At 39.2% G+C, this 12,459-nt stretch overlaps 1 protein-coding gene across 10 annotated transcripts in view; it reads right to left on the bottom strand.

The window, feature by feature from the left end:
• The window catches only part of GHR (growth hormone receptor), a 157,140-nt gene that overhangs the window by 79,195 nt on the left and 65,486 nt on the right, over window positions 1–12,459 (bottom strand). For 9 of the 10 annotated variants that reach the window (XM_065045124.1, XM_065045121.1, XM_065045118.1 and 6 more), the window contains 1 exon segment: window positions 3,702–3,786. The gene's annotated coding sequence lies outside the window, so the exon portion shown is untranslated. 10 annotated transcript variants of the gene reach the window in all.

The raw sequence follows: 12,459 nt of genomic DNA, 5'->3' as shown, positions 1-12,459 counted from the left end.
GCATACTGAGCCATGTGTGCAAGAATAGGTTGCCACAGATTATCTAATCTGATTCTTCTCACTGTTTCAGTGTAGTATATTTAGTCTGGAAAATCTGTTTTTCACAAATAATACTCAAACAGCAAATTTATGAGATACTTTACTCAGGAGCAAGAGCCAGAATAATTGTGGCAACAAATGACTGCAGAGTATTGTCTTTAAAAGAAAAAAGACCATTAAGTAAATTGTGCAGTACATTTTGGTGTTTACATTTCCAGTTTCCTTTCTGTTTTATTTACAGTAGTTAATAAAATATGACTGCCTGTAACCCTTTGCCAGGACATAATACCTCACTTTGCCAGATTTGTTCAAACTGAATCTTAACTTTTATTTCAAATCTGCAGTAACATATGACCCAACAGCAGCAGAATTTAACTCAATTTATTTGCCAGTAAATTAAATTGTCCTACTGATGACTGTATGATTAACTGCTAAAAAGCAAACCTTTCATATTGTATAATTGTATGATGAACTGATAAAGCAAAAATACGAAGAACACCCACAAAGCTTAAAAAAAAAAAAAAAAAAAAAAAAAAAAAGAGTGGTTTGGAGGTTGTTTTTCTACAGGCTTGACACCAGGAAAAGGTTCTTCCCCCAGAGGGTGGTGGAGCACTGGAACAGGCTCCCCAGGGAGGTGTCACAGCCCCAAGCCTGACAATGTTCAAGAAGAGACTGGACAACACCCTCAGACACATGGTGTGAACTGTGAGGTTGTCCTGTGCAGGGACAGGAGTTGGACTCGATGATCTTTGTGGGTCTCTTACAACTCAGGACATTCTCTGATTCTATGATTCTCTGATGAAAGGATTTGGATCTGATCCCAGTCACTACCTAGTGGACATAATTCACAAATGGTGGATACGTAATTTGTGTTAACCCAACATCACCAAACAAGCTGCCCAATGAGAAAAGTATGAGAATGTGTTCGTGTTAAGCTGATGAACACATTTATTGTCAATACAACATCCACACACCAACATTTTCAGTGCGGGCAAGTTCTTCCCTGACCTTAAAGGCTGTTCAAAAGGTGAAGCTCTTGTATGCCTGTGAGTTTTTTCCAAACTGTGGAGGAACAGATCACAATTTTATTCCCATACTCCCAGCTTTTCTCAGGCTCTCACAGCACCACAAACCATTTCTGTACTCTGCATGTTGTATTCCACAGGAAGCAACTTAGCAGAGCTTTACTTAAAGGACAGAGAGGTGGGCCGACCTGGTAGCTGGATAAGTGTTAATAGCTAAAGAAATTACGGTTACTGGAATATTTTACAGCAGTTATTTTACAACATCTCGGCTACTTTTGGCCAGACATTAGAATTTTTTCCAGAGTATTCAGCAGAACTACCAGTACTGTCAAAATCTGTTTAAATTTGTGCCTCATGTGTTATCTTCCATGGGGACTGTAAATGTCAATGAGGCACAAATTACTCTCACCACATCTATGGGTCACTCTCAATATCCCAGATTTGAAATAACAAGGCCTCTGTCTAATTATTTGTAGAATCATGGAATGATTTGGGTTGGAAAGGACAAGTTCCAACCCCCTTGCCATTGGCAGGGACACCTTCCACTAGACTGGGTTGCTCAAAGTCCCACCCAACCTGGCCTTTTAAGGAAAGAATGCAACATATTCATTTAGAATAAACAAAAACGTCGTTCAGAGTAGAACACTTGATTAATTGCAGTCTAGAAAATGTGCAGATGAATATTTCCCACTGTGCAGAATGCATTAAATGTCTCAGTTTCACAGAAGAGCTGAGCAGTAAACTTGCCTCCAGATGACTGAGTCTAAGGCTGGTATTGCCAAACACGTTTTTAAAGCTAAATATATTAAGGCTGAACTATTAATTGAGCTGCATGGGGACAGTTATCACACTTGCAGCTCTTAATTTAAAATTAACTTGCCATAGGTATTATACATTACAGACATGTCACTTTCAAGATATCTCTGCCCCCTATGATCATGTTATCCTTGGAGTACATTAGTTGCTATTCCCTGAGCCAAAATGTTCTTTATGTCGAGTTACTGGAAGACACTAAGTAAGAAAGTTCCACAAAAATTATTTTTTACCACCCATGGATCCACAATCAATTTCCAAGCCCAAGGTCCCACTTAAATGCAAGGGGTTTGAGCTCTCCCCTGGTAACACAGCATCAACATCACATCAAATATGACCAACACTGCACGAGTAACAGCATGTCCTAAGGACTGGGGCTCTGTGGCCTCTTCTGGAAATTAAGAATCATTAGCCTTCATTTACAAATAGGAAGCTGAAACACGATGAGGTTACAGAAGGTTGGCGGAACCCCTGAGTGAGCCCGTGTTGGAGCCCAGACCCCATCCCCGCACTGTGCACTCCCAGTGCTGGGCACGCTGCTGGCACCGTTGCTTGCAGGGCAGCTGGGAACAGGCAGCTTAGCTGGGGACTGACCGGCTCACTGGGCACAGACAGCTGGGAAAACAGCACAGGAGCAGCCTTCTATGTGGTTGGCTTGCCATGCTTCAGCTATAAAATGAGAACACCCACTTGTAAATTGTTTTTCAGGTATGCTTAAATCTGTATGGAACAGCACAGTAACCACAACAAAGACGACTTTAGTTGAGGAGGTCCCTAAAGACTCCAAGTTACAGCTACTTTACAAACATTTTTACAAGTAACCTTTCACTATCCTGAACTTCTAATTTTCTTAGTGGAATTGGTATATCCTCAGGGAAGTGTCCCACGCAGAGATTCACGGTATGATGAATTCATCTAGCATTTCACCATTTACGTTTAGAAACACTGAAAATATGAACATATGGTGGCAAGTCTCACCTATTGCATTGCAACCAAAGCAAAAAGTCTCTAGATTTTCTCTTCTATTTCATAACATTACATTTGTGTACACTTACAGGAATAGCCACTTAAGTCTTATAGAACTGTTATGGTTTGCAGGAGCTGTAGAGTCTCATGCAGTCATTTAACGCTAGGTAACAGCTTTCTAGTTCCACAGCATGAGCAATCATGGCTCCAAATCCCTTATACTACAGTGTATTTCAGTGATGTTTGATTCAAATTAACCCAACTTTAGTCTGATTAAACTTTCAGCAATACACTCCAGATATGAATTAGACAAAATACATACCTTCAAACTAGATGTATGTTATCTACAATGCTATGATAGCATTTTCAAATTCTCTCCCTGGAAAAACACAGATTTTTTTTTTTTCCTCCATTTGTTTCAATATGTGCATTTAAAAAGTCAATCAATTAATACTTTAAATAACATTATGAAAAATTGCTCATTAAAATACAGTAGAACAATTTTTCTATGACAAGAAAAATAGGCTTTTAAGCACTTCTACCAGTTAACATGCCCTTTTCCTGAAATTCTGACTACTAAAGATTGGCAGAAATGGGCTTGAAGACATCAGTTTACACTGGGATTGAATTTGACGGCCTTAATTAAAATATCTCTATTGTTTAGGGTAACAGAATACAATGATCATATCCCAACCAGAATTCTGTATACTGTATATTATCATTATCACCTTGTGTAGGAATGGATCGTGGGATCTGTGAGGATTATCTGCAGAGTGCTACAGGACACTATTGATCACTCTGCTTAGCCAACATTAATCATAAAGTCACTTGCAGGTAAGATAAAAGTTATCACACTACCTCAAATGTCAGCAGGGGATGGATGATGCTTCACGCCTCCCTCAGCTCAACTGCAAAATGCGACCTTCTCCAGCCATCCCAGCACCTACACAAAATCAGGGGAAACAGAGACAAAAGGTGAGTTCTGGAAGAGCAAAGGTCACTGGTGGTGGGAAGACAACACAACAAAATCCTAATGGACATCCTGATGAAAGGCCACGGGCCTGCAAAAGGGGCACCCCAGCGCCAACAGCCACCCCTAGTGTCACTGGGGAATCACCAGCCACAGGATCCCCCACCAACCTTGACATTAAAATGCACAAATGTAGATTTAAACGATGGAAAGAGGTCAGGGTGACTGACCAAGAGTCATTTTCAAGTGCACATCCATGGTGGAAATCAGCTGGATGGGAAGTAAACTCTGATTTGCCAAGAAGAGGGTTTGGATGAGTAGTATCTCGCTTCTACTATTTTAGACAATAAATTACAGCGTTGTCACTTATAAACTGGTAGTTTAAATAAGGTAACATTTCCTTTTTGTCTAAAAGGACAGTGTGTAAGTCTCAGGAAGATGGCATGCTGTTAAAAAGTACATAATTTGTTATGTTCAGAATTCCTAAGTATATTATCACTTTCATGATACATGGCACAGCAGCTTCATCTATAACAGTTTTGAATTAGCAGTACATCTGCAGTTAAATAAAAATAATATTAATTCAACATGGAAGATTTTTAAAGTATTTTAAAAAGTCAGACATGGTGCTCACATTAATTAAATAATTCATGATAATTTGGTTTCTAGCGGGTGGGACTACAAAAAGAAATATCGAAGTCTTTAAATACACAGAAAAAGAAAGCAGTCTGCAAAAACCCACAAATAACATCTAAGGGAATGCTGTATACATGCAGACTGAATACCTAGTGGCCACACTGCTCTACCTAAGGAAAAGAAGAAAATAGTATTTTAAAAGAGAGTTTTCCTTGACTGAATACTAGCACTGGCTTAAGAAAGAGCAGCAGGAATCTTGATTTGTACCCACAGATTTCTTTTCCTTTTATGGGTAGCACTTCAATGTACACATAGATCCCAGAACAACAAACAATTGAAAGCAAAATGGGATAGACTGTGAGCAAAAATTTAATAATTTCTCAGGAATACTTCTTCCGTGCAATGTATAATCAGCTAAGTGTCACCTACATATTTATATCAAAAACAAAGCAACTACTAAAAACCAACATCTTTGAACTGAGCAGAGAGAAAAATTAAACAGACATTTGAAAATAATAAAAGGAATTTTCTATGCAAAACCAAGAATAATACGTAACAGCAATCAAGGTTAAAATAAGTTATCCTGTGTGTGGATAACCAAAGTGAAATCCATAAGCAGGGCTCTCTCCTGGTTCACATCATGAAATGAGAGGACTAGATAGATCCATACACAGCAAGTCTTTACCTAATTTGCTCCATAATATGAACAGTCACGCTCCAATATCTCACTTTTCAGAAAGAGCCTACTCATATTTTATCAGGCTGAGAATCTGACTGATTGTCTCATTTATATATAACTCTGCAAAGAGTCTTACATTGATTTAATTGCTGATTTTCAAAATAACTCTTAATTTCAGAGACAATAATTGACAAGTGAGCCACAACTCTCTTTTCCAAAAATAAAGGGATGGCTTAGACTAGAACAAAGCTGTAAAGTCTAAGGCAGCTGTTGACTGAAGTGAGCTACCACGAATTACTGACCATTTCCTGTTTCAAAACACTTGGTAGGTTATTAGTAAATGGAAATGATGTCCATGTGACAAAATCAGAATCCTACAACAATAGAAAAGTTAAAATTATTACAGTAGCCTTTCCAAAATATTTTGAAATCCTACTCAACAGTAGAAAAGACCTCTGAGCAACAAAAGGGGAATGTCCTAACTTCTGATTACCTAATTGCACTCAGAACATTCTGTTTCACTCTTGGGAGCAAGTGGTGATAGCACAGAGACTGCATGCAGCGACACTGTTTATTTGCAATATTGCAGTTCAGAACAAGTCACACGAGCATGAAGACAGTTATATTTGCACTTGGCTATAACACTTTGTTATGTGTGAAAAAGAGGCCGTACTGCACATTGGGTAACAAGTTACATGTTTAAATGGCAAGTAGCCACATTTTCAGTGATTCTTGGAAAAACTACAACTTCAAAAAAAGGAGAACATAGACTTGTGTGAATGAACTATACAGATGAAGTTCTTTCAGAGACACATATTTTTCTTGAAAACACTTTTGTTTACTCTAACCCACATGGCAAATGAAAGGATCGCAACACTGTGTTAAGTTACAGCCCATCCAGCACTAGTTTGCTTCCAAAACTAAGAAAAAGATGATGGAATGTGAGAGTCTGTGCCCATTATATCTCCTCAGTATGCCCCATGCTAACCCCTCAACAAATAATAAACCAGAGATGAGTTGGACCCAATTGTGCCAAAAGATCTTCTGGTCTTCAAAAGAGCATCTAAGAAGGAACCAGTGCTGGAAAAACATTTAGGAGGGCTTTTGACACTGTCTCATGTAGAATCTTCATTGACAAACTGATGAAGTACAAACCAGATAAGTGGACAGTGAAGTGGACTGAAAATTGGCTGAAATGCCAGGCTCAAAGTGTTTCAATCAGTGGCACAAAAGCCAGCTGAGGAGTCACTAATGAAGCAGCCCAAGGGTTAATACTGTTTAATATCTTCACTAATGACCTTTCGACTATAGAGGTGCTCAAAAAGTGGAACATGTTGCTCAGAGAAGTTGTGGAGCCTCCACTTCTGGATATATTCAAAACCCAATTGGACACGGCTCAGGGAAACTGCGTTAATGAAATTCCACTCTGAGTAGGCTTGTTGGACTAGATGATCGCCAGGGATCCCTTCCAACCTCAGAGATCCTGTGATTCCATGATTCTGGATGTTTAGATATTAAATTGAAAAGTTGCTAGAAGCAGGCAAAAAAGAGGATATAAGTGACATGCTTTGGAAGGAAAAAAAAAAAAAAAGAGAGTAAGCTATAGATAGCCTATGATTGCATGGGCCATTGAGGAAGGATGGATTTTTTCCAAGCATATACAGGGCCTGGATTCATAAATCCTAACAGATGGTTCAGAAATCCTGCCCCTCCCTTATGCTGGGCTACCAACAGATGCATAAGAGGATCTCTGTCATCTGTGATATACTATTTCCAGAGTGTTTGTGCTTGTAAGTTTTGGCCTAAGGCATCCTATTTTCTCTTTATTGTATTTTTCCTTGCAACAGTTTAACCCTACCTGGCAACTAGGACCATGCAGCCACTTGCTCATTCCCCCCATCCAAGCAGCATGGAGGAGAGATTCCAAAGAGGAGGGAGATACTTGTGGGTTGGGATAAAGAAAAAAAAAAAAAGTTTAACAGGATGGCAAAAGAAGAGAAAAAAATAATAATAATAATCATAACATATATACAAACCAATACCACACTCTGGTCCTGTACAGCTGATCTTGGAAGAGCAAGGAGCTGGACAGCAGTTCATGCTCAAACATGATTGTGCTGAACAACCAGTCATGGAAGAGAGCACTCTAGTCTTGAACAGCTGGTCTCAAAAAAAGAGGAAAAAGCTGAAACTGAAAAGCCAGCTTGAGCTACATATGGATACTAATAGTAGGGAATACCTCATTGGCCAGCCTGGATGTCAGTCTAGGTGCTGTCCTGTTATTCTCTCTCCCAGTTTCTACGTGCACCTGCAGCCTGAAAGTTGAAAAAGTCCATGGTCTCCTTGGCAACAGCCAAAACATCAGTGAGTCCTCAGGTTCTTTTCATATTAACTCCAAAACATGGCCTAGCTACTAAAAAGAAAAAAATTAACTCTGTTCCAGCAAAAGTATGGGAAGTTAAGTGTGTTATCACATCATTCTCATACTAAATCCCAAACTCTCATACTAAATCCCAAACAAGCCTGTGCTAGCCACTAAAAGATTCTAACTACTATGAAGAAAATTAACTCGATTCCAGCAAAAATGGCACATTGCTGTATTTACTTCTTTCCATTTCAAGTTACACAACTCTTCCATAACTGAGCTCAAAGGAAAATAAAACATGAAGTCTTCTACTGGTCTCTCCAGTTTGCGTCAGTTGTGATGTGCAACACTTTCAGCCCCAAATTACTTTCTCCTCAATGCATTTTGAAAATATTTGTCTTGAACAGAAGCAAAAATGGGCTCTTCACATGCATCTTTGAGATTTCTCCAATCAAGTCATTCCATCCATTTGATGGCAAGTTAAATGAGTCAATGGCATGCCCCAGCAGCCAAGAGGGCCAACTGTGTCCTGGGGTGCATCAAGCACAGCATTGCCAACCGGGCGAGAGAAGTGATTGTCCTACTCTGCTCTGCACTGGTGCGGCCTCACCTGGAGCACTGTGTGCAGTTTTGGGCACCTTGATGTAAGGACATCAAACCATCTGACCATGTTCAGAGGAAGGTGACCAAAATGGTGAAGCGCCTCGAAGGCAAGACTTCGGAGCAGTGGCTGAAGTGAACTGGTCTGTTCAGCTTGAAGAAGGCTGAGGGGTGTCCCCATGGTCGTCTACAGCTTCCTCATGGGGGGCAGAGCAGCGGGAGGTGCTGATCTCCTCTCTCTGGTGACCACCAATGAAAAGATGCGTCAGGGGAAGTTCTGGTTGGGTTCTGTTTTTTCACTGAGAAGCGGTTGGTGCCTGAAACAGAGCTCAAGGAGCACCTGGATGATGCTGTTAGTCATATGGTTTAGTGAGGTTCTGTGGTGGTTCTGTGGATGGTTCTGTGAGGAGCAGTGAGTTGAACTCATCGATCCTTATGGGTCCCTTCCAACTTGAGATATCCTATGATTCTAAGATCCTCCTTATGTTCAAATTCCTTACCTGTAAACTCAATTTTAAATCCTCAGCTGAAATATCTTTTTCCAACTGTGAAATCACTCCTTAAAAAAAAAGCCACACACAAAAGTTGTTGGCAGAATTTTTTTTGCACAGGAATTCTCTAACACTAACAAACCTCATCAGAACCTTTCGCCTTTTCCTTTTTTTCCTCTATTCATATAGCTAAGGCTTTTAATCTGTTTTCTTCCTTTAAACCTTCCTCTTGCCTCACCAGCATTCCCTGGACAAGGGCTCAGATCTGTGTTCCAAATCAGAGCCTTCTTTTCCCCACTTTTCAACCCTTTCACATCCTTAGGAGTCCAACAATCAATCGTGCCCTTCATGTTTTAAATACTTCAGTAAACCACATTTCTGTTCTTACAGATATGGCAACCTTTGCCTCTTTGACATAACAATAACCGGAACATTTTCTTAGTAGCACTAAGCTGAGTAACAACTGATATTTGTTTTGGCACTGTCCATAGGGATGAAAGGTGAATTTATGTTTCCCACTGCATTATGCTTACAAGTATATCTGTGGACAGGATTGATCTGGAGGTCTACTTAGCAGTCTAAAGCCAAATATAGGAACTAATACACCTCTTTCAGTTGTGAAAGAAACCATCAGCATTGTAAAGGATGCAAACAGACAAGATGTCTGAACTTTCCAAGTTGGTAGAAATTTCCCTTGACATACAATATAGCTCCTGTGGTATCCAGAACAGAATTCAGTCTGTCTTCCATGACTGAAACATGTCATATTGTCAGCTACAGTTAATGATCTACGTGAGCTAGAGGAATGTTATGAAGAACAGTTTAGTCAATGTTTATGTAAAGTATTCTGAGATCTAGGCAACTGGAAATCCAGAACTGTACTAGCTGAAACTGTTGCAGACATATCAGTAACTTAAAAGGGAAATCTTCTTGATAAATTAACAGGGAAATACAAAGTATAAACTGAGAAGAAATATGTATTACTGGATTATTGTAGTCAGTTCTCATGTCCACACTTAAGAAGCTAACAAACTTCAAAAGACCAAGGACTTAAATATGTTATTTGAAGTCATGGGGCATCTTTTTATATCAAGATAATAGCCCTGATTTATTTGAGAAAAATATGTAATGGATTACTCAGTTGTACTTGATAATAACTCACATGTGGAAGAAACTAGAAACACTAGATTGCTCTTTAATGAAGTAGAAGATATACTGTAGAATCAAGAATAGAAACAAGGAAAAAAATATTTTATAAGGCTGAAATAAAGTGAAAACTGGAATTTACTAGAGGTTAAATAAAAAAAGAAAATCTCCATCACTTTTCAAGAAAAACACATTACTGGGTACAAGTATCTGGCAACCTGTGTAAAAGAACTACAGAAAATATGGCAGGGCAGGACTGTCAGACATTATCTGCTTCACTCCCAGTCTTCAGAGCCAGATCAATTTATTACTGCTTGACTCTCGTCTCTGCCTACTGGATTCTTCTAAAGACCAATGAAGACCTGCAAGGATTTTGCAGCCTGTCCAGGCAATCTATCCCAATGCATGACTACCCTAACCACTAGAAAGGTTCCTCAAATACATACCTCAAGATGCAATTCAATTCCTCTGCTTCTCCTCCCTCCCCCAAGAATGAAATCTAAGGCTACTCCCTAGCCCTTTTTCGTAGTCTTTTACCTACTTGAAGACTGTTATACTTCTCCTCCTCCCTAGATGAAACAAAACTGATTTTTCATCTATGTTTTCTGGATCACTGATCATTCTCAAAGCTTTCCTCTAGACTCTCTCCAGTTAGCACAAGTATGAAATAGCAGTCTATCTGAGGCTTTATCAAAGCTAAGCCTCAGGTAGGTCTCTTTCAGCTTTATACATCCTACTATATCTGTCCTTTTTTAAGAGAATGGCATTGTTGACTCATAATCAGCCAGCTCTAAATGATTTTCTGCAGAAGTAGAATCCTGGTTTTTGAATATGATTCCTTCTCCTCTCACCACCTCCCACCCCTTTTTGATCAAACATTTCTAAATATGCAAATATAATATAAAAGGATATGAGAAAACGAAGGTGTTAATTTTAACTAAAGACTAAAGATATTGCAAGGACAAATGGCTCAAGGAACTAGGACTGCAAGAAGGCAGAAGAAAACTTCTTCCAAAAAGGAAATACAGAGCATTAAGAAAATTACATATTAAATGCATGTTGCGCAAACCCTCACTTCTCTAAGAAAAAAAACATAGCATATGGGACAATTTGGCAAATTGTTAATACAAAAACATAAAGCCAAAATTTGCTGGATGAAAAAAGCTCATGACTAACCAGCACGGTGGGTGAACAGTTTAGTGCTTTAAAGCACAGAGCTCAAAATTCAGAGATAGAAATTTTATTTTAGGCTTATTTGTGCCGTAGTATGAAACTTGGGCAAAGCTAAAACCTCAATGGCTCTCATTTCCTCCCCATTTTTGGAGATGGTGTAATTTACACCTTAGGTCAGTGCTCTTGAGGACAAAGGACTGAGACATGGGGGTTGGCAGCAAATGTACCTAATCTCCATTTCTGTTATGCTACGTTTAACTTTAATTGGCCATTAAGCATTACAGCTGCTATTCTAAGCATTATTAAAGATCTTAATTTTTAAATGACTGCCTTTACAAGTTCCACAAAAGACTCACATGCAAACAAAGCATTACTTGTGAACTAAGATGGCTGCCACTTTCTTCAACCTTCTGTTCACTCAACAGCAAATACAAAAAGCCCGGTTTGTTGTTATATCCCAAAACAGCTACTCCATTTCCTGCCTCACTGAGTGCTCACTGAAAGGTCTGTCGCCATTTCTCCAAAAAGCTAACATTTATCACTGCATTGGTTCACTTTTCATTCATCAGGGGTTAGATTTCCCCAATACAAGAAGAAAATACAACTCTGCATGAGTCCCCCAGATTATGTGGCCAAACAGACTGATCTTCTCCTCTCTCTCCATTATTTTGAAGTTAGATGGTTCTAGGCTTCACAGTCCTCAGCTGCACTTCCTCAGCCTTCCTGCCATAACAGGGAACCTGGACAACGCTTGGCTATGCAGAGCAACGCCTAAAAGCCTGCACTTCTGAGCACAGAGCTCCAAGGTCAGCATGACTGGTGCTATCAGCAAAGAATGCATGTGAATCAGTTACGCATTAAAGAAAGGGATTTACAGAAGTTTGTTAAGAAGGGAGATGCTGAAGCCAACCAGGAGTGAAAAGTGCAGCTGGGAGGTGTGTAGACATGTAGGGCTGAAGCACTAAAATGCAGTCCTTCCACACACTCTTGACCCCCAGCTGTGGGCTGCTCCTTGTCTGGGGCATACAAGTCTCATCAGCTGTTCCTGCAATATACTGACATAACAGTGGTTTCAAATACTGGTGGAATATGAGTGAATTTAATAATTTTTAAAATAAACATCTTATTAGTATCAAATATTGATCTTATTTTTGTTCACCAACAATCACTAATGCAGTCTCAGATAAAGAGGCAAAAAGAGTCACTGAGGTTTAAATTTTATTTGTGGCTTTTTTTTAATTTGTGGCCTTCTGTTTTCTGGCTGAATTATTTGCAAGCCACATGCGTACTCTGTGTATTTTCATACACTAAATATATCTTCCAGCTCTCCTCCACAGTTTTGGATAACAAAAAGCCCTAATATTAGAGAGCTCTGTTAAACAAAGCCAAAGGAGTAATATACGTTATGACTTTTAACAGTGGTTTTCCAAACTCAACAAATAGCTTAAGAATTGCTTATTTCTTGTTGGTTCCAGTCTTCCTTTTCTTTATGCTTTCAAACATTTCTAGTTTCTAAAATCTGAATCTGAAGAATGACCCTACAAGAAAAAACTTAC

Source organism: Columba livia, chromosome Z (assembly GCF_036013475.1).
Source record: "Columba livia isolate bColLiv1 breed racing homer chromosome Z, bColLiv1.pat.W.v2, whole genome shotgun sequence".
Taxonomy (NCBI): domain Eukaryota; kingdom Metazoa; phylum Chordata; class Aves; order Columbiformes; family Columbidae; genus Columba; species Columba livia.
The sequence above is the reverse complement of the archived record's forward strand: the minus strand, read 5'-3'. Positions and strand labels throughout refer to the sequence as shown.